General features: G+C 45.9%; 1 pseudogene; it reads left to right on the top strand.

The window, feature by feature from the left end:
- The first annotated feature begins 4,299 nt into the window (after positions 1-4,299).
- Positions 4,300-5,176, top strand: LOC142439630 (putative nucleoside diphosphate kinase; annotated as a pseudogene).
- The last annotated feature ends 19,800 nt before the right edge of the window (positions 5,177-24,976 follow it).

Genomic DNA, 24,976 nt, shown 5'->3' with positions numbered 1-24,976 from the left:
CACATGGAAGAAGCACACTAGCCTGTGTGATCACAAGGTGTCGAAGGGATCAGGTATCAGGCATCATCAGAACAAAAAAATCATATCATTGTGAATGACAGGGGATAGTGCAGAATGGAGACCCAAAGTGCATTTGCAGGCCACTGGACATCCCCTTACAGAAGGGTCTTGGGGAGGAGACAGCCATTCAGGGTGTGATGTAGCAACGATGAAACATACAACTTTCCTCTAGTACCTAAATGCTTCCTTCCCCACTATCATGATTCCAATTCTACCTTACAAATCTGGCTAGTCCAGAGGATGTACACTGGTACAGATAGGATCTGGAAACACAGGGAATCCAGGGCTGATGATCCCTTTAGGACCAGTGGTGCGATTTGCGATACTGGGAACGTAGAGGGAGGATGGGTTGGAAAGGGGGAACTAATTACAAGGATCTACACGTGACCTCCTCCCTGGGGGATGGACAACAGAAAAGTGGGTGAAGGGAGACGTTGGACAATGTAAGAGATGACAAAATAATAATTTACAAATTATCAAGTGTTCATGAGGGAGGGGGAACGGAGAGGGAGGGGGGTAAATGAGGAGCGGATGCCAGGGGCTTTAGTGGAGGGCAAATGTTTTGAGAACAATGAGGGCAACGAATGTACAAATGTGCTTTACACAGTTGATGTATGTATGGATTGTGATAAGAGTTGTATGAGTCCCTAATAAAATGATTAAAAAAGAAATGTTCATAACTCTCCCCTCTGTATGTTCTAACATATTTATAGACCTATTTGATGTTGTTAGGTGCCATGCACCGAGTGTCCTACAAAGTGAAACGCTGCCTGGTAGTGCACCATTCTCACAGTGGTTGTCACGCCTGAGCTCAGCACTGCAGCCTGTCTGTCCATCATGTGGAGGATCTTCCTCTTTTTCAAGGGCCGTTTATGTTAGCACCAAACAAAAACAACAGCAGCAACAACAAGAGTCCATGCTTTGGACCGGGTGGGGGGGCCTGTGAGTAGAAACTCCTAGACCGAGGGAAAGATTGACGACGAGAACTTTCCCTCAGAGCAGACAAGGAAAGAAAGCTTTCTCTTATTGCTGGCACCCTGAATTCAGATGTGGAGCCTTCTAAACTCTGAGAGAATGGAGTCGTGTTTGTTAAAGCTGTCTACTCAGGGCAGTTCTGTCAGGCAGCACAAGCTCACGGATGCGGTTCTTGCTCAGGTGGCTGGCAGAGTTTTCATTCTGGTGACATGTTTGTACTGATGCATTTTACACGTCTCTGCCTGCTTCTCTTTGAGGGAATGGGACCCATGGGTCTGGATGACGATGACGTATGGACATCAAAGGCGGCTTCTCTGTGTGGAGAGTTCTCTCATGCCCTCAGCTCCCTGAACATTAGGCTTAAATACTTTGGCATAAAAAGGTTTGTGCTAATAACCAACGGCCAAACGTAGCCTTGGCAGCAGTTCTTCCCTTTTTAAAAAGGGGAATATTATTCTATGGCCAATTAAACCCAGAAGAACAGTGTGAAAATAGAAATGTATCTGCCGTTGGAGAGCTTAGCTACAGGTTGAGGCCAAAGCCAAGTGCAGTGGTGCATATTTTCCAAAAATGGCTGCAGCGGTAGCTCCCTTCCCACATACTTGTTGGCACTATGACCTCCTCCTCCCCCACCAAGAGAGGGCGTTTATTTCTCCCCACCCTGGAATCTGGGTGAGTCTGTGGTGACTTTGATCCGCAGACTATGGTGGAAATAATGCTGGTGGAGTTCTGAACCAAGCCCATCCTGAGCCAGCAGCTTCCACTTGCACCAAGCTGTGAAGAGCCCAAGTCACCAGGAGTCTCATGTAGAACAAGAGCCCTAGCATAGCCAGTGTCCGCTGTGGGTGGCCCTCGCTGTACGGCCATTGAGCGCAGTCTTCAGATGAAAGCAGCCCCGGCTGAGGTGATAGCCGGCTGTAATCCCAGGACAGGTTTGAACAAGCACCACCTGGCTGAGCCCAGCCAACCCCCAGAACTGTGAGAGATAATAATAAACAAGTGTCCAATTAAGTTTTGAGTGTTATGTTGGTCCACAACAGATACCTGGAACGCCAAAGCAATGAGAGCTATACGGAGAGGCTCACAGTCGTGATGGGATGGAGTGGCGGAGGGTGCTAGGTCAGGGGTATGTACCCCCAACTGGTAGATCTTGTGAGGCCCCATAGAGTTAGCCTGACTCATGGCGAGCCCATGAACTATGCAGTATGTCTGGTCCTGCGCTGTCCCCACGATGGGTTTTGGATGGAACTGTTGAACAGTAGTGACCCACAGGGTTTCTGTGGTAGTTACATTGTTTCATGTCAACTTGTTAAATAGTTTTAGGGGTTGGAATTTAGCCTGTCAATCAGGTCATAGCCAATGAGGCCTCTGGGTGGGCATGGCCTTCTCCTGAGGATTCTGGAAACTCCTGTCTTCCTCCCTGGAGATGGGACACACACACTCTGCTTTGTCTTCCTGCTGACAAGCCACATGGAGCTAAGCAGATGGAGCTGGAGGAGCCATGGGGATACCCACACTAGTGCTGAGACGCCTCCACCGCCACTGGATCCACAAGACTTTCCACCCACTGGCCTGTGATCTTCCTGCATTCGGCGTCAAAGCATGTCTTGTATGAGTCCGATATCGGTATTGGACATATGGGCTAATATTGGACTTATGGATTTGATATGGAGTGGGCTGGGATGTTTTCTCAATATAAATTGCTCTTTTATATAAATTTCTTTCTTTTTTTCCCCCTCCCGCCTCTCATAAATTTCTTTCTTATACACCTATGAGTGTCACTGGATTTGTTTCTCTAGTCTACCTGGATTAACATTCTCTCCATTGGCTGATTTTTAGAAGTAAGTCACCAAGTCTTTCTTCATAGCCTGTGTTAATCTACAGAGTCTACTGAAGCTTGTTCAACATTATAGCAAGATTCAGGCCACCACTGACAGACAGAGGGGTGGTGGCTGTACATTAAATGTAATGGCTGGGAATTGATGCCTGGTGTTTTATATGAGCCACTAAGTAACCTCATGTAATCAGAGAAAAGATAGACAACTTCATGGATTTCCTTTGTGTGTGTTTGTGTGTGTGTGTGTAATCACAATCAACACCCTTAGGAGCAGTGGCCAGGAAATTAAAAGACTCATTATAATGAGCAAATCTGCGGCTGAAGATCTCATTGCAGGGTTGAAAAGCGAAGATGTCACTTTGAGGAAGAAGGTGAAGCTGACCTAAGTCAGGGTATTTTCAATCACCTCATGTGGTAGTTACATAATTTCACATTGGCTTGAAGATATAAACGTATAGAGTGGTTTTCCATCAGGTCATAGCCCGATAGCCCTTCCCTATGGGCCTGGCCTCCTCTTTAGGAGGGTCTAGGACATCTCCTTCTCTTTCTCTGCCTCGGTCATCCTCCTTGCTGACCCAGAGAGCTGGCATATTTTCCACAGACTTGGATCCACATGCCTTTGCACCCACCAGCCTGTGATAGTCCTGCATTCTGCATCATTGCATGTGACGGCGCGGATCTGAAGAGGGACCTATGGACTATTAGAATTTTTGACTATTGTTAGACTTCTGGAGTTGAGTTGGACTGGGCTGGGATGCGTTCTTGATGCATAATTACTTTTTTTTTACACAATTACTTCTTGTTACAAGGCTTTTTCTTGCACATAGATGAGTGTCAGTGGATCTGTTTCTGTAGCTGACCCAGCCTAACACCCCTCATATGCTTGTGAGCAACGAGGATGGAAGATGGAACAAAAAACAAACAAAAAGACAGAACAAGAATGGATACCTTTGAATTATGGTGCTTTTGAAGAATATTGAACATGTCATAGACTACCAGAAAAATACATAAATGTGTTTTAGAAGAAGTGCGTTCAGAATGTTCCTTCGAAGGGAGGACAGAGAGGCTTCATCTCTCCTACTTTGGACGCGTTGTCAGGAGGTGCCAGTCCGTGGAAAAGGACATTATACTTTCATTTCCTTGGTCTTGTTTCAGCTTCGTAACTGCCCTGGGAGGACCGAGCTCTCCTTTCCCAGTGAGAAAACAAAGGCTCGAAGTGATGGCCAGATTTCAGACTCCTTTTCCTGCTCTTCGCCGAGCCACGCATGTTTACTGTGCTTGTGGTTCGCCCACAGGATCCCTGCCTTTCATGCAACAATGAACGGAAGGGCTGCAGCCGCAGCTGTCAGGTGGGATCGAGGTGGCTCTGCCTCATAGCGACCCTACGTACAGGAGAAGGAAACACACAGTCCTGCCCCATCGTCACAATGGTTAGTAGGTTTCAGCCATAGCTGCAACCACTTTGTCGAGCTCCTTAACAAGATGGCATGGCCGAGTGTCTACAGTCCTTCCATTTGTTGTGATGATTCTATGAGACAGTGCAAATGACAGTACTTTCTACTCAGGGTTTTTTTTTTCCCTGGGGGTGGGTACCATTCTGGTTTCCTGCAGATGGATGTCAGCAATTTGTTAGATGGCACAGCCCACAAAATTCACCAAGAATATGCTTCTCCTGAGTCTGCTCCTGGCTCCGGGGTTTGCTTCCTGTCTTTACTCCAGCTCCCTGGATCCAGCCACCCGTTCCCCCACCAGCTGACTTGTACCATGGTCAAAATACGCGCACCTCCATCGCCATCAAGCCGGACGGCGTGCAGTGCGGCCTGGTGGGCGACATCATCAAGCACTTTGAGCAGAAGGGATCCGCCTGGTGGCCATGAAGTTAGTTAAGGCCTCCAAGGAACACTCCATGGACCTGAAAGACTGTCCGTTCTCCCCAGGGCTGGTGAAGTACATGAATTTGGGACCAATTGTGGCTGTGGTCTGGGAGGAGCTGAATGTGGTGAAGACGGGCCAGGTGATGCTGGGGGTGACCAAGCCAGCGGATTCTAAGCCAGGCACCATCCAAGGGTACTTTTGTGTTCCAGTTGTCAAAAGCGCTGAGAAAGAAATCAGTCTCTGCTTTAAGCGGAGGAATTGGTGGATTACAAGTCGTGTGGCTGTGACTGGATCTACGAGGAAGAAGGGGGCAAAGCAGTCCCGTCCCGTCCTCGTGGGCCCCTTGGCACTGCCTGTCCTGTGGACAGCTCTTCTTCCATGGTTGGAAGCTGTAGGATTGACATCCTGTACCCTTTCAAAGCACCTTGACTAATAAAATAAAGCCTTGGGAGACGGGAAAAATATGCTTCTCCTTGGAATGGTCTGCCAACAGAAGCATCATGCAGCAATGCTTAGACCATAACCACAGTGTCCCTCTAGGCCTCCTGGAAAAGTGTCTTTCTCCATTCATTCAATCATTATTGAGCGCTGATTACTTGCCATACCACACACATAGTGCTCTAGGCATTGAACACAGAGCAGTGAACAACACACACACACACACACACACACACACACACACACACACACACACACACCCTTTCTCCCGGCCTATCTATCTATCTATCTATCTATCTATCTATCTATCTATCTATCTATCTCAAGCAAACAAACTCTCTACTATCAAATCGATTCCAACCCATAGTGACCCTGTAGGACACAGTAGGATTGCCTCTGTGGATAGGATGTCCAAAGCTATACATCTTTATGGGAGTAGAAAGCCTCTTCTTTCTCTCATGGAGCAGTAGGTGGTTTCCAACTGACGACCTTTTGACTAGCAGCCCAACTTGAAACCCACTATGCCACAGGGCTCCTTTGTGGCCCTTAGGGTCTAAATCCAAATGAAATTCACCAGCATGGAGTTGATTGGACTCATAGCACCCTACAGGGTGGCGTAGAATGGCCCCGCAGGGTCTCCGAGGCTGCACATCTTTACTGAAGCCGACGGCCTCAGCTTTCTCCCATGGATTCCAACTGCTGAACGCAGGAGAGCAGCCCCAGATGCTTAACCCACCGTGCCACCGTATAGTTCACGTCTAGGTTTTGGGTTTATAGCATTTGGGTCTATTTCATGGGCCGTTATAAGCTATTGGGGGCAGTACAGTGTACCAACGAATTGTCTGTGTTCCATCATCAGACAATCTAGTGGGTTACGTGTTGAGATGGTAACCCGAAGGTCAGCAGTTCGAACCCGTCAGGTCCTCCATGGGAGAAAGAGGAGGCTGTCTGCTTCCATAATGATTTACAGCCTTAAAAATCCACAGGGGGCGGTTCCACGGTGTCCTACCACGTTGCTCTGAGTTGGGATGGGCTTGGCGGCAGTGAGCGAGTGTTAAAGATCTCGAGGAGTTCCGTAGACTGGGTAGACGGAGCATCTCCTCACAATCGCTCTCGGGACGGGAGCCCCGGTGGTGGACATGCTGTGCTGGCAGCCACAGCTCACATCAAGCATCGCGAGGGTGGGGCAGGACTGGGCAGTCGCCCATGGACAGCTACCGGCCACTCCGAGGGAGAAAGACGAGGCTAACAAGATGAACCCACCCCATGGCTGCAACAAGGGGCTCATGCGGAGGAACAATGGTGAGGATGATGCAGGACTGAGCAGTGGTGCATGTGTGCACGTGTGTGTGCGCACAGGGTTTCTATGGGCCAGCATCCATTTGTCTGCACCTGATAACAAAGAGTTACAGTCTCTGAAACTCAGGCAGTTCTACCCTGTCCTACAGGGTCCCTGTGAGTCAGAAACAACTCCCTGGCAGTGGGTGGTTTTTGTTTTGTTTTGTTTTGTTATGTTATGGAGTCTTGGGACCGTCCAGGTGGGAAAAGACCTCTTGTCACCTACACCTACAAATGTCTCGAGTAGTCCGTGCCATTTAAGAAACAGAAAGCGGATTAGACCTGGGAATCTGAGGAGCCATTTCAGGACCAAGGAACTGTCCCCCGGGTGGTGCGTTCCTTTGGAAGGACCAGGCTGGGTCTTCTGGGGGAGGGGTGGGGCTGGGATGGGGAGAGGGGGGCAGTCTGCCTTCAGTGATGGCGGGTGTTCTGTCCTCTAACCCCCTTGAAGTCACGCCCATCAGATACGAGGGAACGTATCTGAAATACTTAATCACCGCAAGACTCAAGCTTTGGAAAGCAGGGCCTCTGTCTCTGATTCCACATAAAATCATAAATATTTAAGCGTTCTTGTCCACTTCTCTTCCTCTTGTAACTCCCTCCCCACCCAGCCGTCTGTCTCCTCCCAAACCCTGCGCTGGATTAATTTTTAATAGGGGAAGGCCCAGGGAGAGAATCTTAGAGTCCCGTCTTTGGAAAACAAAAACAGGTGGCTCTGTTTTTCCGTGTTTGGTTTTTTTCCCCCTCTCTCCTAGCAGAGCCCATCCCTGGAATCCAGATGATATCTGCATTTGATGTCCCCAAGCCAGAACGTCGGTGCTCCCTCTGAATGATCAGAGGGTTGCTGTTTGTACCCCGATGATTATCAATACATGTACGTACGAAATTGTAATTTACATAAGCTCATTAAGCATACTCCCCAGAGGAAGGCCCTGGGTGACATAAACAGAGTACCCCGCTTGTCTGCAAGCAGCGAAGTTGCTCTTCACCTACCCCGAGGTTCCTGGGACGACGCACCTGACTGTGCTTCCGAAATATCACCGCCTGGAGCGCCCCACGCAGCAGTTCCATTCTGCACAATGGGGGGGCGCCCGAGTCAGAGCCACCATGTTTCCCAGCGGGCCGTAGGGAACTTCCAAAATTAGGCATAGTGAAAGTTGTTATTTTTAGAGCCGAAAGCAGCACTGGCCAGACAGATTTTTTTTAAGAGGCATTTATCCCGTTTTCTCCCCTCCCCCCGTCTTCTGAGAAGGACACCACAACACGATACTCCTTCAGAGAAATGCGCTTGTGAAACCGAATGAATATTTGCCGAACGCTTTGAAATCCACCATGAAAGATGTTATAAGCTTCAGGTGTCACTGTTATTAAGCACTGTTATTTTAACAACCTTTTCAGCCTTTACATCTTACCTCTGATGTAATGTGAGCTGCCAGGATCATCTCTAGATTCAAGGGACAAATAACTTCCTGATATAATAACCCACTCTGGAGGCCAGCTCCACCCAGTCAATAATTACAGGCAAATGAAGAGCATGTGTGCTGACACATGCCACAGTTACCCTGCTCCGGCTTGCTTGCTCCTGTGAGCAGTCGTGAGAGCCTGACTGCCACTTTACAGAGGGGTCACTGAGCCAACCTGGTTTTGCCCTGTCTCTAAAGAAAACCCGGCCACGAACTGATCCTTTAAAAATATCACTTTATTGGGGCTCGTCCAACTCTTATCACCATCCATCCATCCATCCATCCATCCATCCATCCATCCATCCATCCATCCATCCATCCATCCATCCATCCATTGTGTCAAGCACATTTGTACATTTTTTGCCATCACCATTCTCAAAACATTTGCTTTCTACTTGAGCCCTTGGCATCAGCTCCTCATTTCCCCCCTTCCCCACACACCCTTGATAATTTATAAATTATTATTATTTTTTTCATATCTTACACTGTCCGATGTCTCCCTTCACCCACTTTTCTGTTGTCCGTCTCCAAGGAGGGCGTTCAATGCTTGTGGAACGGATCCTTTTAAGGAGATCAGCTTTGGCAAGGCGGCTGGGAAGAGTCAGAGGTGGTCCTTGCTGATGCAGAGCCCTGGCTCCCACTCTTGTTTTGTCACTGTGGTCTTTTGAGAAGGACGCTTCATTTCCTTGGCTCTTCTTGCTCTTCTCATCGACGAAATGGGAGAGCTGTCTCATAATATAATAATCTCTCCCTCTCTCTTTAAATAACTTTCTAAGGGGGAACTGATTACAAGGTTGGATATATGTCACCCCTACCCCCCGACCCTGGGGATGAATAACAGAAATGTGGGTGAAGGAAGACAACGGACGGTGTAAGATATGAAACATCAATAATAATAATATATAATTGATGAAGGATTCATGAGGGTGGGAGGGTGACAAAGGGAGGGGAAAAGAGAGGAGCTGATATGAAAGGCTCAAGTAGAAAGAAAATGTTTTGGAAATGATGATGGCAACATATAGACAAGTGTCCTTGATTCAGTTCACTGATGGATTGTTATAAGATCTGTAAGAGTCCCCAATAGAAGGATTAATAATAATAAAAAAGAAGTTCATAATGAAAAAGTTGCCAAAATTCTATCCTGAGTTTACATAGCAGAGAGGAGCCCTGGTGTTGCTGTGAGTTTCATATTGGGCTGCTAGCTGCAAGGTTAGCAGTTCAAAACCAGCCGCCCCTCTGAGGGAGAAAGATGAGGCTGCCTACTCCTGTAAAGGGTAGTTTCAGAAACCCATGGGGACAGTTTGACCCTGTCCTATAGGGTCGCTGTGATTCAGAACTGACTCGATGGCTGTGCATTTTGGGTGTTATGTATCAGATGATCCATTTGCATTCAGCAACTTAAACGATTTCCATCACTTGCGTTATCCCACCCCACCTTCATTTTTGCCCATCCCCCTCTTGTCGTCGATTCTCTTCCCCTTTACCCAAGTTTATCTCGATTCTGCTGAGAGCCAAGATTTTAACTCAGGGTTTCGGCAAACTGCGGCTCGTGAGCCATATGCAGATCTTTTGATACATACGCGTAGCTCTGAAGTAAAATTGAAAACGAAGATTAAACTACTTGAGTTTCATTTAAAGGATATTATTCAGATCATGGAAGTTTCATCTGTTTGTAAAAGTATATCTATTGCTCGCCAATATTTTAAAAATTGTTGTGAGGGCCAGGATTGGCCCTTCCGTCTCAAAGGTTTGCCACCCCGTGCTCTAGAGGAGGCTCCCCGTCCTCCACAGCCCGTCCCGGCCAACCACCCGTGTCAGTTTCTTTTGGTGTAAAAATCTTTTCTTGTTTTTTTTTTTTTCCATGAGAGTGGGTGTATACTACGTTTGTTAGTGTCATTAGCTTGCTTAGCACTGGGGCTTTGTCTTCCTTCCCTGTGAGCTGCACCTGCCTCAGCTGAGAACTGGGCTGAACTACCTTTGGGTTTCCGACCAAATGACCCCCATCTGTGGGCTCTTGCTGACGCTCACTCTGATCCTGCTTCGTGATCATCCCGAGTGAGTGATCGACACTTGGGTCACACAGATGGTGCCATCTCTGAAGTTGAGTCCCATTAAAACACATTAATAACCATCCTTCGCCAATGAGCTACAAAGCATATATATATTTTTCAAATTGCTACTGATTTATTTATTTATTTTTTACATTTTATTAGGGCCTCATACAACTCTTATCACAATCCATACGTATACATACATCAATTGTATAAAGCACATCCATACATTCTTTGTCCTAATCATTTTCAAAGCATTTGCTCTCCACTTAAGCCCTTTGCATCAGGTCCTCTTTTTTTTCTTTTTTTCCCCTCCCTCCCCGCTCCCCGCTCCCTCACGAGCCCTTGATATTTTATAGATTGTTATTTTGTCATATCTTGCCCTATCCGGAGTCTCCCTTCCCCCCCTTCTCTGCCCCTTCTCTGACGCATCTCCCAGGGAGGAGGTCACATGTGGATCCTTATAATCAGTCCCCCCTTTCCAACCCACTCTCCCAGCATCGCCCCTCACATCCCTGGTCCTGAAGGTATCGTCCACCCTGGATTCCCTGTGTCTCTAGCTCCCATATGTACCAGTGTACAATCTCTGCTCTATCCAGACTTGCAAGGTAGAATTCGGATCATGGTAGTTGGGGGGAGGAAGCATCCAGGATCTGGGAGAAAGCTGTGTTCTTCATCGGTACTACATTGCACCCTGACTGACCCGTCTCCTCTTCTAAACCCCCCTGTGAGGGGAATCTCCAGTGGCCGACACTTGGGCCTCGGGTCTCCACTCTGCACTTCCCCCTTCATTCACTATGGCATACACACATACACACACACACACACATATACACACACATTCTTTTTTTTTTTTGCATGATGCCTTATACCTGGTCCCTTTGGCACCTTGTGATCGCACAGGCTGGTGTGCTTCTTCCATGTGGGCTTTATTGACAAAGCATATTTTTAACCTACCTGGTGGGAAGAGGTAGGTGGAGCTAGGCAAGAAACAGGCAGTTCAGAATTTGTTTGGATCTTTTCCAATGACTCTCTCTGTCTATGAGAGGTACAGCATGCACCTTCTCTCTCCCAGCTCCTGTTTTAAACACTCGGATTCAACTTTCCACCATGGGCTTGTTTCCTTTAAAAAAATTTTTTTTTATGAGGATGCAAATGGAGCGGAGATCCTTCAGCTGCGACTTCCAACAATGAAGGAACGGGCTGTATTTTCTGGCAGGGATCTGCAGAATTGCCAAGTGGCTCTATTTATCTGTGTCAATGCTGCTACTGCTAGCTACCAGGTGACCCCTCGCTGGACAGAAGAAAGCACTGCTTGACATTGCTGCCACGCCAAGACTGGGATGGAGTCATAGGGGTCTCGTGGTCTGATTTTTGGAAGTAGGTTCCTGGGCCCTTTGCTGTGATTTGAGCTTAAGTGACTGAGCTGTGGTTGCTGCTCTTACTGGTTACAGCAATTGCTGAGAGTTTACGTGTGACCTGAGGGAGGAGATGGTGGAAAGATGATTAAGTAATTTAGTTAATCAGTTAGAGGTCTCTGCGAGCTTGTGGTTTCAGAGCAGGACCAAGTGGGAGGGTATGTGCATGCTTCCCCCTACTGGGTGCCATCTGTAACTGCTGCTTCTTCAGTACGTGCTGATCGAAGCTGGGGGACTGCTCACCATGGGGCCGGAAGCTCAGTGCTCAGTCTTGTTCAGGAGGTTGTTCAATTGCCTTTGGCTTAATTCCAACTCATGCAACCCCTGGTGCGTCCAGGTAGACCTGTGCACCACAGGGGGTCGGATGACTGAGGTTAGATGAAATTGAGAGCCAGGGCTTTCTCCTGAGACACCCCTTGGTGGACTTCAACTTCCAATGTGTCTCTTAGCAGTTGATCGCTCTAATCATTCACAGGACTGAGGGACTAGATGTGTACATAAATAACCAAGACACCAAGTAGAAAGTGGTGTGTCACCTGCAGCAGAAACTGGGCAGCAGGAGGATTGCTTTCAGATGTGGAGCACGGTGCAGTTTAACAGAAGATTTCACGGTCATCTTGGTAGTGTGAAAATACAGGAGACTGGACCGAAGGAAAGCAGGTTAGAAGGCTGCTGAAATGTTTGCTTGGCACGTCTTATATTGGAAAAGTAAAATTTTGTGATATACTTTGCATTGTTTATATACACTCCCAAATATGGAATAATATGTGGAATGAATGTAGCGAACTAGTTGTGGTATGCTTATATAGTGGAATACTACTGAGGTATAAAAAAGAAAAAGCATTGCACTGGGTAAATCTGATGCAGAAGACCCCATAAAAGTGCCAAAAAGCAAGATGTTACTTTGAGGATTAAAGTGTGCCTGACCCAAGCCATGGTGTTTTCAATGGCCTCAAATGCATGTGAAAGACGAGCATTGAATTAGGAAGTCCAGAAAAGAATCCATGCATTTGAATTAAGGTGTTGGCGAAAACTATTGAAAGCACCATAGACTATCGAAGGAACAAAGAGATAGTGAGGCTTTGGTGCCGTTACTTTGGGCATGTCAGGAGAGACCAGTCCCTGGAGAAGACAGCGTGCTCAGTAAGATGGAGAGGCAGTGAAACAGCGGAAGGCCCTCAACAAGATGGATGGACACAGTGGCTGCAATGATGGGCTCCAACATCAGAATCACTGTGAGGATGCCACGGGATTGGGCAGTGTTGTCCATCGGGTTGCAATGGCCCGAACCAACTTGATGGTCCATGACAATAATGACAACCTAAAAGGGAATAAACTCATGCAATAATATGGAGGAATGTCCCCATACATAATTCTTAACTAAAGAAGCTGGAGGCAAATGAGAGATTTACTGCATGACCTAGTAATAAGATGGCATTCTAGACCAGACAAATCCTACCTGTTTTGATGGATGTTAGAACAATAGGGGACTGGAGCAGGCTGGTGGTTGTGTAGACGGGCTACAAATAGGCATGCGGAGAACTTCCGGGCAGATGGTCTCCATCTAACATGCATGAATAAATTTGTCAGATTTCAAGCATTCCCAATTAAGATTTTCCAGTTCTATTGCACGTAAGTTTCACTGCACTGAAACTTATTTTAAAATTATCAAAGAATGAAGCCCGAGAAGATGCTGTTATGGGATAAGTCAGCATGCGCAAACGGCGGAAGGCAAGCTACATCACTGGAGCAATAACCTATCAGACAAATGGCTAATCTTCAAAATTTATAGAAAGCTTTAACATCTCAACAAGAGAAAGACAAATAACCCAATTTAAAGATGGGCAGAAATAGATAATTCACCGAAGGAGACACTCAGGCAGCCAACAGAGACATGAAGAAATATTTATTGTCATTCCCCACCGGTGAGGTGCCAATCGAAACAACATGGAGGCATTAACTCCCCTTAACATGAAGAGCAAAGTGCATCCAAAACAGACATCAACAGATAGTATCAAGAGTGTGGAGAGACTGGAGCCCTTATCTAGGGGTAACAGGTCTATAAACTGGTGCCGCTACTGAGAAAAACACAGGGCATGTGCTTAAAAAGTTGGAAATAGAAATACCATCTGACCCAGCAATTCTGCTATGGTGACAATACCGTAGCCAAGACACAAAGAGATGAAGGAATATGTATGGTCATTACAGCATAGTCGCAGTAGCGGAAAGGTAAACGACCTAAAAGTCCCCGAGCGGATGCGTGGATGAACAAAGGCCGGTATGTGCACCCGGCGAAGACGACACAGCGTCAGACAACAGTGGAGGGTCAGCAAAGCAACTCAAACCGGAGTGAAACTGGAGGGCGTTGTGCTGAGCAAGCCTAGTTAAACACGGAAAAGGCAAATATTCCACACGACGATTGAGAATAAAGGGTGTTTTCATTTGCTTCCTATGCGTGTGAAAGTTGACATTGATGAAGGAAGACGGAAGAAGAATCTCTGCGTTTGAATTATGGTGCTGGCGAAGAATCTTGGACGTGCCCAAGACTGCCAAACGAGCAAACCAGACTGTCTCGGAAGAGGTATCACCAGAGCATTCCTTAGACTCGAGGATGGTGAGACTTGATCCCACGTCCTTTGGGCTAGGTTTTAGGAGAGACCAGTCCCTGGCGAAAGATATTATGTTTAATAAAGTAGAAGGGAAAGCAGCAGACCCCTGATCAGGTGGATGGACACAGTCGCTGTAGCAATGGGCTCAAACGTAAGAGAAATTGTGAGCATGGTGCAGGGCTGGCCAGTGTTTCTTCTGTTGAGTGAAAGCTTGCTTTGAGTAGGGACAGTGCACTGTACCGAGCAACCACAGCGTCGTCAGCAAGGCCCTTAAGTGTAATTGGTTCTTTCTAGATTATATCAGGTGGGCCCTGGTAGTGAAATGGTTAAAGTGCTCAGCTGCTAACCATAAAGATCATTGGTTCCAACCCACCAGCTGCCTAGTGGGCGGTCTGCTTCTGAAAAGATTGACAGCCTTGGAGTCCCCAATGGGGCCGTTCTTAGTACAAATCCACTGGATGAACAGCATCTTGGGTGCTTAGTTTGGAATGGTGTAAACTCAGTTTGACTGTAGCTTACTAGAGTAAATGAACTGAATTTATTCAAGAATTATGTGTCTGATTAAAGTAAAACAAACATATGGTACATTGAGGAGAATAAGGCGCTCTCATATAGTTCCAGCTTCACTGTTCTCCCGAGGGGCAGCTGGTGGTTTTGAACCGTTGACCTTGGGCTGACAGCCTAGTGGGGAACCCACTATGGTGCTTTGGCTCCTTAGAGATTCAATCTACTCTAGAAAAATAAGCAAGGGCGGATCATTCAGGGAAGAATAAAACAGAAAAACTCTCAAAATTAGTGCATTTAAGAGTAAATCATCATAGATGATCAATAATTTTTTTAAGTAAGGATGAGCCATTCAGATCTTCTGGACGTGTCTGCATTTTCATTATTCTAGGCACTTTTGTTGGCAAACCAGAGTCAGTTTTTCCCTGCTCTCTAAAAAAGTCCTTTCCCTTGCCCCCTCTGCTCCCCCCACCCCCCGCTTCAAATGAAGCTAGAACGAGAACTGTGAAATTTTAAAGTGAATTATAGCAGGTCTGAAGAGAAGTTTGATTTGCTATTTCAGTGAAAACTGAAAGGAAATCCTTGAGTGGCAAAATTTCCCATAAAACCCTGCTTATAGAAATAGGGAGTGTGGAGGTTTTATTCCCCCACCCCTCTTCCTTCTTTTCCTTTTCTGTATTCAGGCAAGCTGCCCATAAAATCGGAGAAAATGAAATTGAGATAAAATACCACCAGTAGATTTAAAGCTGCTTAAAAATAGAATAGAGAATCCTATCCTGGATTGGTGGTAATGGAAATCATTTTCCCTGGACATCTGACTTTATGATTCCATAATCATTTACATAACTATCTGCTTAAGCCATGCATTTCTGCGTGTTCCTCTCACGCAATGAGATGGAAGGAATCATCCTGTTTCCTATAAATAGCTGTGGGGCCTAGGAGGGAGAGGCGAAGAACAAAGGAATGACAGGAAAGTCAGGGACAAATATCTCCCTTTATCCCTGCCTGCATCTGCCTCCTCGTCCTTACTTCAAAATTTTTATTTTTATTTTAGACCATTGGCAGAGTGCCCAAGACCACAGGTTAGGTGTTAAGCACATTCCTTACTGGTGACTCTTACAGCGCCCTGGGTTGTGTCTCATGTGAGAGAAATGTGGTGATTTCCACTCCACCGGTCAAAGGCTGTGCTGAGGGCAGGGTGTCGATAAAGGTCAGTTTCGGGATTCAAAATGACAGTGGTTTGCTGACTTTCTCTTGGGGGTTCCAGGGCTGCACTTGCCTTTGAACTGATCAATCTCTCCATTGAAAAGTGTATGGGGTTAGTTAATTTCTCTTCCCTGAAGACTGCCTTGGCTTCTGGACAGGTGACGTGCACCCAGACGGACATTCTCATTCCTGTGGGAACAAGCTCACCTCAGCCCCGTGCAACCCAGAGGAGCCCATTATGTTTACTCCCACTCAGCAATCTCGCTTGTGTTGCTCATCCAGGGGGTCCGAGGTGGGGGGAGATGACTGTGACACTCACATGCTCATGCTGTCCCTTTGATGGCAACGAGGCCGTGAAGACAGTGGAACCCGTGAGATCAGAGCTCGCTGAATTGGCTTCTTGTTCTGGGTGTTGCTCCATGGAAGGAAGAGGCGACAGCCTGCTTTCCTCAAGATTTAAGGCTTTGGAAACCCAAAGCGGGCGGTTCTGCTCTGTGCTCTCTCTGCCTGCTGTCAAGTCAGTGCCGTCTCAGAATGACCATCGAGGCCAGGATAAGGTTACCCCTGAGCATCTCTGAGACTGTCACTCTTGAAGGGAGTAGCAAGCCCCGTCTTTCTCCTGCGGGGCGGCTGGGGGTTTCAGACTGCTGACTTCGCACTTGGCTGCCCGACGTACAACCACAAAGGCACCAGGGCTCCTGATGTTCCGTTCTATACATGGGCCAACTTATTGGGTGCGTGGACCAAAGTTTTTGAAGAGCATCTTCCCATTTTAAATCTATTCCTAAATATTACATTTTAAATATTATTGTGGAAGGAATTGCTTTCTTAGTCTCAGTTCTGGACTGTTCCATGACCCTGTATAGCGATACAATTGGATGTTGGATATTGAGCTTGAAACCAGACCCGTTGTTGACCTTGTCCGTCAGTTTTAATAGTTCCAGTATGAATAAAAGTCAAAGAGTTGACTAGAAAATTTTAAAGTCCAAGAGTTGAATGGAAAATTTTAAAGTCAAAGTGTTGAATGGGCAGCTTGAGAAGACAAAGTCAAATATGATAAAGAAATGTGAAAAGATCTAGCATTGGAAAACCAAAGGGGGAGGAACAGAGCATATCTGACACTGTAAGACCTCAAGAGAGATTCTAAGAGAAAAATATTAAATGATGCATAAAACATCAAGAGAAGTTGGAAAAATGCACAGAGTCATTGTACCAAAAAGAACTAGTCGAGAGTACACTATTTGAGGAGGCAACATACAAGTAAGACCAATCGTGCTGAACGAAGTATGAATTAGCCAAAAACAAGGCTCCGGGAATTGACGGAATGCCCATTGCAATGTTTGAGAAAGGTGACTAAATCCTGGAAGCACTCACTTGTCTCTGCCAGGAAACTTGGAAGACAGCTACTTAGCCAACTGACTGAAAGGGATCCATATTTGTGCCCATTCCAAAGAAAGGTGACCCAAGAAAATGCTCAAACTATAGAGCAATATCACTAATATTGCACGAGGTAAAGTTTTGCTGAAGAGCATCCAACAGTGGTTGCAGCGCTACATTGAGAAGGAACTGCCGGAAACTCCAGCTGGATTCAGAAGAGGACATAGACTAAGGGAGATCATTGCTGAGGTCATCTGGATCTTGGCTGAAAGCACAGAATACCAGAAGGATGTTTACTTGTGTTTTGTTTATTATTAGGCAAAGTCATTCAACTGAGTGGACTATACTAACCTGTGAAGAACCTGGAGAAGAATGGGAATTCCAGGACACGTACTCGTGCTTATTTAGAACTTGTACATGGATCAAGAGGCAGTTGTGTGAACAGAACAAAGGTATACTGCATGGCCAGGGTTGTAGCCTCTCATCATACTTGTGCAATCTGTATGCTAAGCAAATCATCCGACAAACAGAATGAGGTAGTTATTTTATTGTGCCAACCTGGCCGATAAACACACGGGGTTAACTGAAGGGTGGAGGGATAAATGGCTCAGTGAGCCTCGCCTTTCGAGTTCTCGAGTCTCTTGATTTCTGATGATCAGACCAGGGTGCATCTGCCTTAGCCAGTTCCAGTATGAACTGCTTCGGGTGGCAAGGTTCACTTCCTGAAAGACATCCCCAAGGAGAATCTGCATGGACCTACCCTGATGCAGCCCTGGGTGTTGGAGCAGCCGTGTGAAGACTCCTGCCAGTGCTGAGATGCTTACACGTTCACGGACTCGGCTTTCCTCCTGCAGTCATGTTATAGTGTGTATTTTGCGAGATGGAGCAGTAGTTTGTGGATTGTTGTCAGACATATGGGTTAATGTTGGACTTGTGGGCTTGGGCAGCACTGGGTTGCGATGTTTTCTTGATGTGCACTTAACCTTTATATAAAGCTCTCTCTTATACATGAGTTTCTGTAGATTTACTTCTCTAAAGTACCCAGACTAATACACTGAACTATATGAAGAAGAATGTGGCATCACGATTGGAGGAAGGTTTATTAACAACTTGCAATATGCAGATGGTACAAACTTGCTTGCTGACAGTGAGAATGACTTGAAGCCCTTGCTGATGAAAGTCAGGAATTTGCAGCCTTCAGTGTGGATTACAACTCAATGTCAAGATGACCCAAATCCTCACAAGTGGACCAATAGGTCACATCATGATAAATGGAGAAAAAGGTTGACCTTGTCAAGGACTTTGTCCTGCTTGGATCCATAATCAATGCTCATGTAAGCAGCAGTCAAGAGATCCAAAGATGTATTGTGTTAGGTTAATCTTGCAGAAAACCTCTTTAGAGTATTGATGAGCAAGGATGTTACTTTGAGGATTAAAGTGTGCCTCATCTAAGCCATGCTATTTTAAATTTTGTCTCCTATGCATGTGAAACTTGGACATGGAATAAGGAAGACTAAAGAAGAATCGATACCTTTGAATTGTGGTGCTGGGGAAGAATATCGAAAGTACCAGGGACTGCTAAGAGAACAAACCAATCTGTATTGGAAGAAGTGAGGCCAGAGTGGTCCTTGGTGACAAGGATGGCAAGACTTAGGCTTACATTCTTTGAATATGTTGTTGGGAGAGACTGGTCCCTGGAGAAGGACTTCATCCTTTGTAAAGTGGAGGGGGAGTGAAAAAAAGAGGAAGTGCCTCAAAGAGATGGATTGACATTGTGGTTGCAACAATGGACGCATGTATATGAATAATTGCAAGGATAGTGCAGGACCAGGGAGTGTTCAGTACTGTTGTGCATAGAGTCACTATGTGTCAGAGTTGACTTGAACACCACCACCACCATCTCCACCACCTCCACCACCACGACCACCACCACCACCACCACCACCACCACCACCACCACCACCTCCACCTCCACCACCACCACCACCTCCACCACCTCCACCTCCACCACCACCACCTCCACCTCCACCACCACCACCACCACCACCACCACCACCACCACCACCACCACCTCCACCACCACCACCTCCACCTCCACCACCACCACCACCACCACCACCACCACCACCTCCACCACCTCCACCTCCACCACCACCACCTCCACCTCCACCACCACCACCACCACCACCACCACCACCACCACCACCACCACCACCACCTCCACCTCCACCACCACCACCACCACCACCACCACCTCCACCTCCACCTCCACCACCACCACCACCTCCACCTCCACCTCCACCTCCACCACCACCACCACCACCACCACCACCACCACCACCTCCACCTCCACCTCCACCTCCACCACCACCACCACCACCACCACCACCACCACCACCACCACCACCACCACCACCACCAGTATGGATGTTTTTGGATTTTTCATATGTGAGATGATATCTTTTGCAAACAGATATAGTTTTATTTCTGCTTAAAAAATCTGGAGAACTTGTGTTTGCTTTTTTTCATCTAAATGCTTTGATATAATGTGGACTATAAGGGGTGAAGGTGGACATTCATATCTTGTTCCTGGTTGTATTAGGCCAGGTTGACCAGAGAAACAAATCTAGTGACACTCATATGTGCATAAAAGGAGCTTCATTACAAGAAGCAATTATAGGGTCAAACAACATAAATGTTTGTGAAAGGAGGCAGCGGGCGGTGGAAGATATGGAAACAATAATAATTTATAATTTATCAAGGAGTCACGAGAGTGGGGGGAGGGAGGGAAAAAAGAGGAGCTAATACCAAGAGCTCAAATAGAAAGCAAATATTTAGAACATAATGATGGCAACACATGTGCAAATTATGTATTGATTATGGAATGTATGGAACATTATAAGATTGTAAGAGCCCCCAGTAAAATTATTTTTTTAAAAAGAAGTAATTGTATATCACTACTATCATGATCCCAGTTCTACCTGACAAATCTGGCTTGAGTGGAGCATGTACACAGGTACAGATAAAAACTCTTGACACAAAGAATCCAGGACAGATAAATCCATCAGGAACAGCAATACCAGTAGCAATACCATGAGGGCAGGGGGATGGTGAGGGAAGAATGGGGAGAAAGGGAGAACCCATTCCAATGATTGATGTATAACAGTCCCCCCGCCCCCAGATGGATGAACAGCAGACACATGGGTGAAGGGAGACAGTGAACTGTGTAAGATATGAAAATAATAATTATTTATAATTTATCAAAGGTTCATGAAGTGGGACAGTAGGGCAGGGAGGGAAAAAAAGAAGAGCTGATACCAAGGGCTCAAGTAGAAAGAAAATGTTTTGAAAATGATGATGGCAACATAAGTATAAATGCGCTCGATATGTTGGATGTACTTGATCATTATAAGAGCAGTGAAAGCCACCCCCACACAATTTATTAAAAAAGAAAGGAAAGCAGAAAACATTAAAAACTAGAGAAAAAATATATAAAATAAATAATTATATATCAAGAAAACATCCTAGCCCAGTCTAACTCAAGTCCATAAATCTGATACTAGACCACAAGTCGCTCTTCAGGCTCATGCAGCTGCATGCAAGGGTGCAGAATGGAGGAAGATCCCAGGCTGGTGTATGCACAGTTGTGTGGATCCAAGGTCAGTGGAATATGGCAGGGCTGCAGCAGATTGGGTCAGCAAGCAAGAAGGTCAAGGCAGAGAGAGAGGAGGCTCCCCTGGGCCCTCCTTTATGAGAAGGCCATGCCCACATGGAGAAACCATCAGGCTGTGACCTGATTGACAGGTTGAATATCACCCCTACACTTTTCTGTATCTCCAAGTTGACATGACACTGTTCTTAGGTGGGAAGCATTTAGTTTTTCTTCACTAAATGCCATGTTAACTGTGCATTAAAATGAATAATTCATATCTCTATAATGGATATGTATATTTCATCTTTGGGTTACTGTTGGGGATCTCACGACCACTGAGTCCATTCCAACTCATAGTGACTTGATAGGACAGGGCAGAACTGTCCCTGTGTGTTTCCAAAGTTGTGACTTTTATAGGAGTAGAAGGTCTCATCTTTCTGCCAATGAGTGGTGGCTGGTGGTTTCCAACTACTGACCTTTTGGTTATCAGCCAAATGCTTTACCATGGCACAGCCAGGGCTCCTCTGACAAGGACATGCATAAATAGAGCAAAATAAACACCTGTTTTCTTTTAAAAGTAATTTTATTGGAGGCTCGTACAACTCTTGTCACAATCCATCCATCCACCCATCCATCCACCCATCCATCCATCCATCCATCCATCCATCCATCCATCCATCCATCCATCCATCAATCCATCCATCCATTGTGTCAAGCACATTTGTACATTTGTTGCCATCATCATTTTCAAAATATTTTCTTTCTACTTGAGCTCTTGGTATCAGCTCTTAATTTCCCCCCTCCCTCCCTCATGACCCTTGATAATTTGTAAATTATTATTATTTTTTTGTATCTTACACTGTCCGACATCTCCCTTCACTTACTTTTCTGCTGTCCGTCCCCCAGGCAGAGGGTTATAGGTAGATCCTTTTGATCGGTTCCCCTTTTCTCCCCCACATTCCCTACCTTCCTGGTATTGCTCCTCTCATTAGGGTCCTGAAGGGTTTATCTGTCCTGGATTCCCTGTGTTTCCAGCTCTTATCTGTACCAGTGTACATCTTCTGGTTTAGCCAGATTTGTAAGGTAGAATTGGGATCATGATAGTGGGGGGAGGAAGTGTTAAAGAAATAGAGGGAAGTTTGTATGTTTCATTGTTGCTACCCTGCACCCTGACTGTGACCCTTCTGTAAGGGGATGTCCAGTTGCCTACAGATGGGCTTTGTGTCCCAGCCCACACTCCCCCTCATTCACAATAATATGATTTTTTGTTTTTTGATACCTGATCCCTTCGACACCTCATGATGACACAGGCTGGTGTGATTTTTCCATGTGGGCTTTGTTGCTTCTGAGCTAGATGGCCACTTGCTTATCTTCAAGCCTTTAAGACCCCAGATGCTATCTCTTTGGATAGCTGGGCACCATCGGCTTTCTCCACCACATGTGCTTATGCACCCATTTGTCTTCAGTGATTGTGTTGGGAAGGTGAGCATCATGGAAGGAGCTGGCCGTATTGATAGCTTCACAATATTGTTTTCCAGTCTGTGATCCAGGATTTTTATTTAAGTCATCTATAAGTCCTCTCAGCGGTGCTCTCTCACTTTCATTGTACAAGTCATCCACGTCTCTGGCTAGAGTCATGCTATGAATGGACTTGTTTCCCTGGTTTCCCTCTCCGATTTCTCCTTCTTGGGGAATAGCACCCGTGTCTGTGTTTGTTGGTCTTGCACCTCTGTAACTTTGCTAAGTTATTTTATTCACTTCAGGCAATTTTTGTGGAGTCTGGTGTTTTTTGTAGACATTTGTAGGAGCACGATATTCAAGGCAGACATTGTTAACTAGTGACGCTACACTATTTTTTGTCTTTAAGAAGATACAGGACATATTTTCGGTTTAACGTTTAAAGATTATTTCTGGGCCATAGTTTTAGGGGTTCATCTGGAGTCTTGTGAGAATTTTGAAATTCCTATCTGCCCTTCTCCCCTTTTGATCAGAATTCTTCAATGTCATCTTTGATAAAAATGTCTAGTCATAGGCAGGCACTAGGCAGCTCTTTTGTTCTCATGGCAGAGGACATAGTTATTTATGGAGGCAATTAGCCACACAAGCCGTATCCTCCTCCTATTTCTGACTCTCTTCCGCTCCTCCCTTTCCCCCTCCCCTCCCTTTCCCCTCAATTTTCCTCCCCCATCTACCTGTCTTCCTCCCTTCCCTGTCCCCTCCCCCTCTTCCTCTTCTACCTCTCCCTCTTGTTGGGCATCAAATCATTTTGGTTAAGTCAGTGGCCCATGGACTCAGACTTGTTAATGGCTCTCAAGTCTATTTGGTGCCCTGGTGTGCAGGGTAGCACTGGTCCCTTGGATTTTTAAGGCTGTGACATTTTGGAAGCAACTTCCAGGTTCGTCTTCTGAGGTCCCTCCAGGTGGGTTCAAATTGCCCACCTTTTGGCCAGTAGTGGAGGGCTTCACTGTGTGTACCCCTTCGGATTAAACTGCTCAACCCCGAGTTTACTATAAACCCAACCCTTGGCAAAGAGTGGGTGCTCCGAAAGCAACAGCTCTTCTTAGGATTATGGGGAAAAGAGCCTCACTTTTTTAAAACAAATTGTGTGCAAGGTCTCACCACTTTTAACATTTGATTCACGTGGAAAAGACCTTGAGAAATGTTAAGGAAACATCCTGAATTCACAGCTACACAGACAGAAATGTTTATTGCAGTGCTGAAATTCCTACCTGTTCACACTTCACCTATATTGTGTTTCAAGTAACTCTGGTTTAGCAAAAAGGCTGTGGCGGTGGTCGGGTGGGTGTTTGATTGCTAACCAAGACGTTTGGGTTGCAGCGCACTGGCCACTCTGTGCGAGGGAAGAGCCGACAATCTCGTCCCTCAAAGATGAGGCCCTCTGAATCCCTATGATGGAGTTCCACCTTGTTCTCAAGGGTCACTATGAGCCTATTCAACTCAGTGGCACAAAGAAGGCTTTAGCACAGGCAGGATTTTATGTATACAGCCTGTGCTCTGCGTTATACACACGTGGTTGATGCTTCACTATTTGTTATTAGGTTATTTCCATGGAAAAGATTAATGTGGGATACATTGGTTTGAAAGAGAAGTCCGAATTGCAGATGGCATGTTGGGTTCTTCTTTTAGAGATGTTCTTACGGCTTCTTTGATGCCAAGGTTTCTGAAATTAACCTGCATATCATCAGTTCCTCTGGTCCATTGATGGGTTTTCCCCCTAATACATTTTATACCGTTGGGGAACAATTTATGTGTTTTCTGAATTTTTAATGAGACCCTCATCCTGTTTCCTAAAGTGGTCTTCAGATGCACACTTGCTGCCTGCTTGGTCGTAGACTATCTCACTTAAACATTTAGCTTTTGTTAGATACAAGTCCACTGCAATAGTTTGCTAATCAAATAATGACTTCTTTTTTTTAATTAAAAATAATAAAAACTCGCATGTATTTGGACATAAGCCTGTTCCGAGGATTTTTTTTTTAATGTTTATAGGGAAACTATACGTTTTCTTCATCATTTTAATATACTTTATAAAACTTTTGAGTTAGGTGCGGGCTCTACATTTTAGATGATCAATTTTGCATTCCACAGTTTAAAATAATGATCAACACTCCTAATAGCTTGCCCGACTGACCCCAACCCCCTTTGATTTACCTCCTCCATCTGTGGGTTATCTTCCCCTCCCACCCCAGGTTAATGCCTGTGAGCCCTCTAGCTAGGTTTCTGTCCTCCCCTTGGCAGACTCCAAAGTCTGTGCCTTTGCTATGAAAGTGTTTGTCTTGTGTGTCTCCCCTGGTAACAGTGGCCTCATACAGTCTTTGTCCTTTTGTCCTGGGCTATTTTCACTCAGCATAATGTCCTCCAGGTTGATCCCTGTCATGGTTTCTTCATTGTTTTTAGTGAGACATAGTATTCCACTGTGAATAAGCATCACAGCTCCTCTATCCAAGTTCTCACTGATGGGCATAGGGCTTATAAGCACAAGAGGGAGAAATGTAGAAGACATGCTGTTGGCTAATTTTCACGTGATTGCTGTCCTTTCTCCCCGTTACTGAGATTATGATGGCAGGTTACTGATGGCCTGGCTAATAGACTTTAACCCTCTACTTATCTGGCAGCCACAAGGCTCTGATATTTAAATTAGTAGGTAATATT

Source organism: Tenrec ecaudatus, chromosome 2 (assembly GCF_050624435.1).
Source record: "Tenrec ecaudatus isolate mTenEca1 chromosome 2, mTenEca1.hap1, whole genome shotgun sequence".
NCBI lineage: Eukaryota > Metazoa > Chordata > Mammalia > Afrosoricida > Tenrecidae > Tenrec > Tenrec ecaudatus.
Note: the sequence above shows the minus strand (reverse complement) of the source record. Positions and strands in the feature narration are given on the sequence as shown.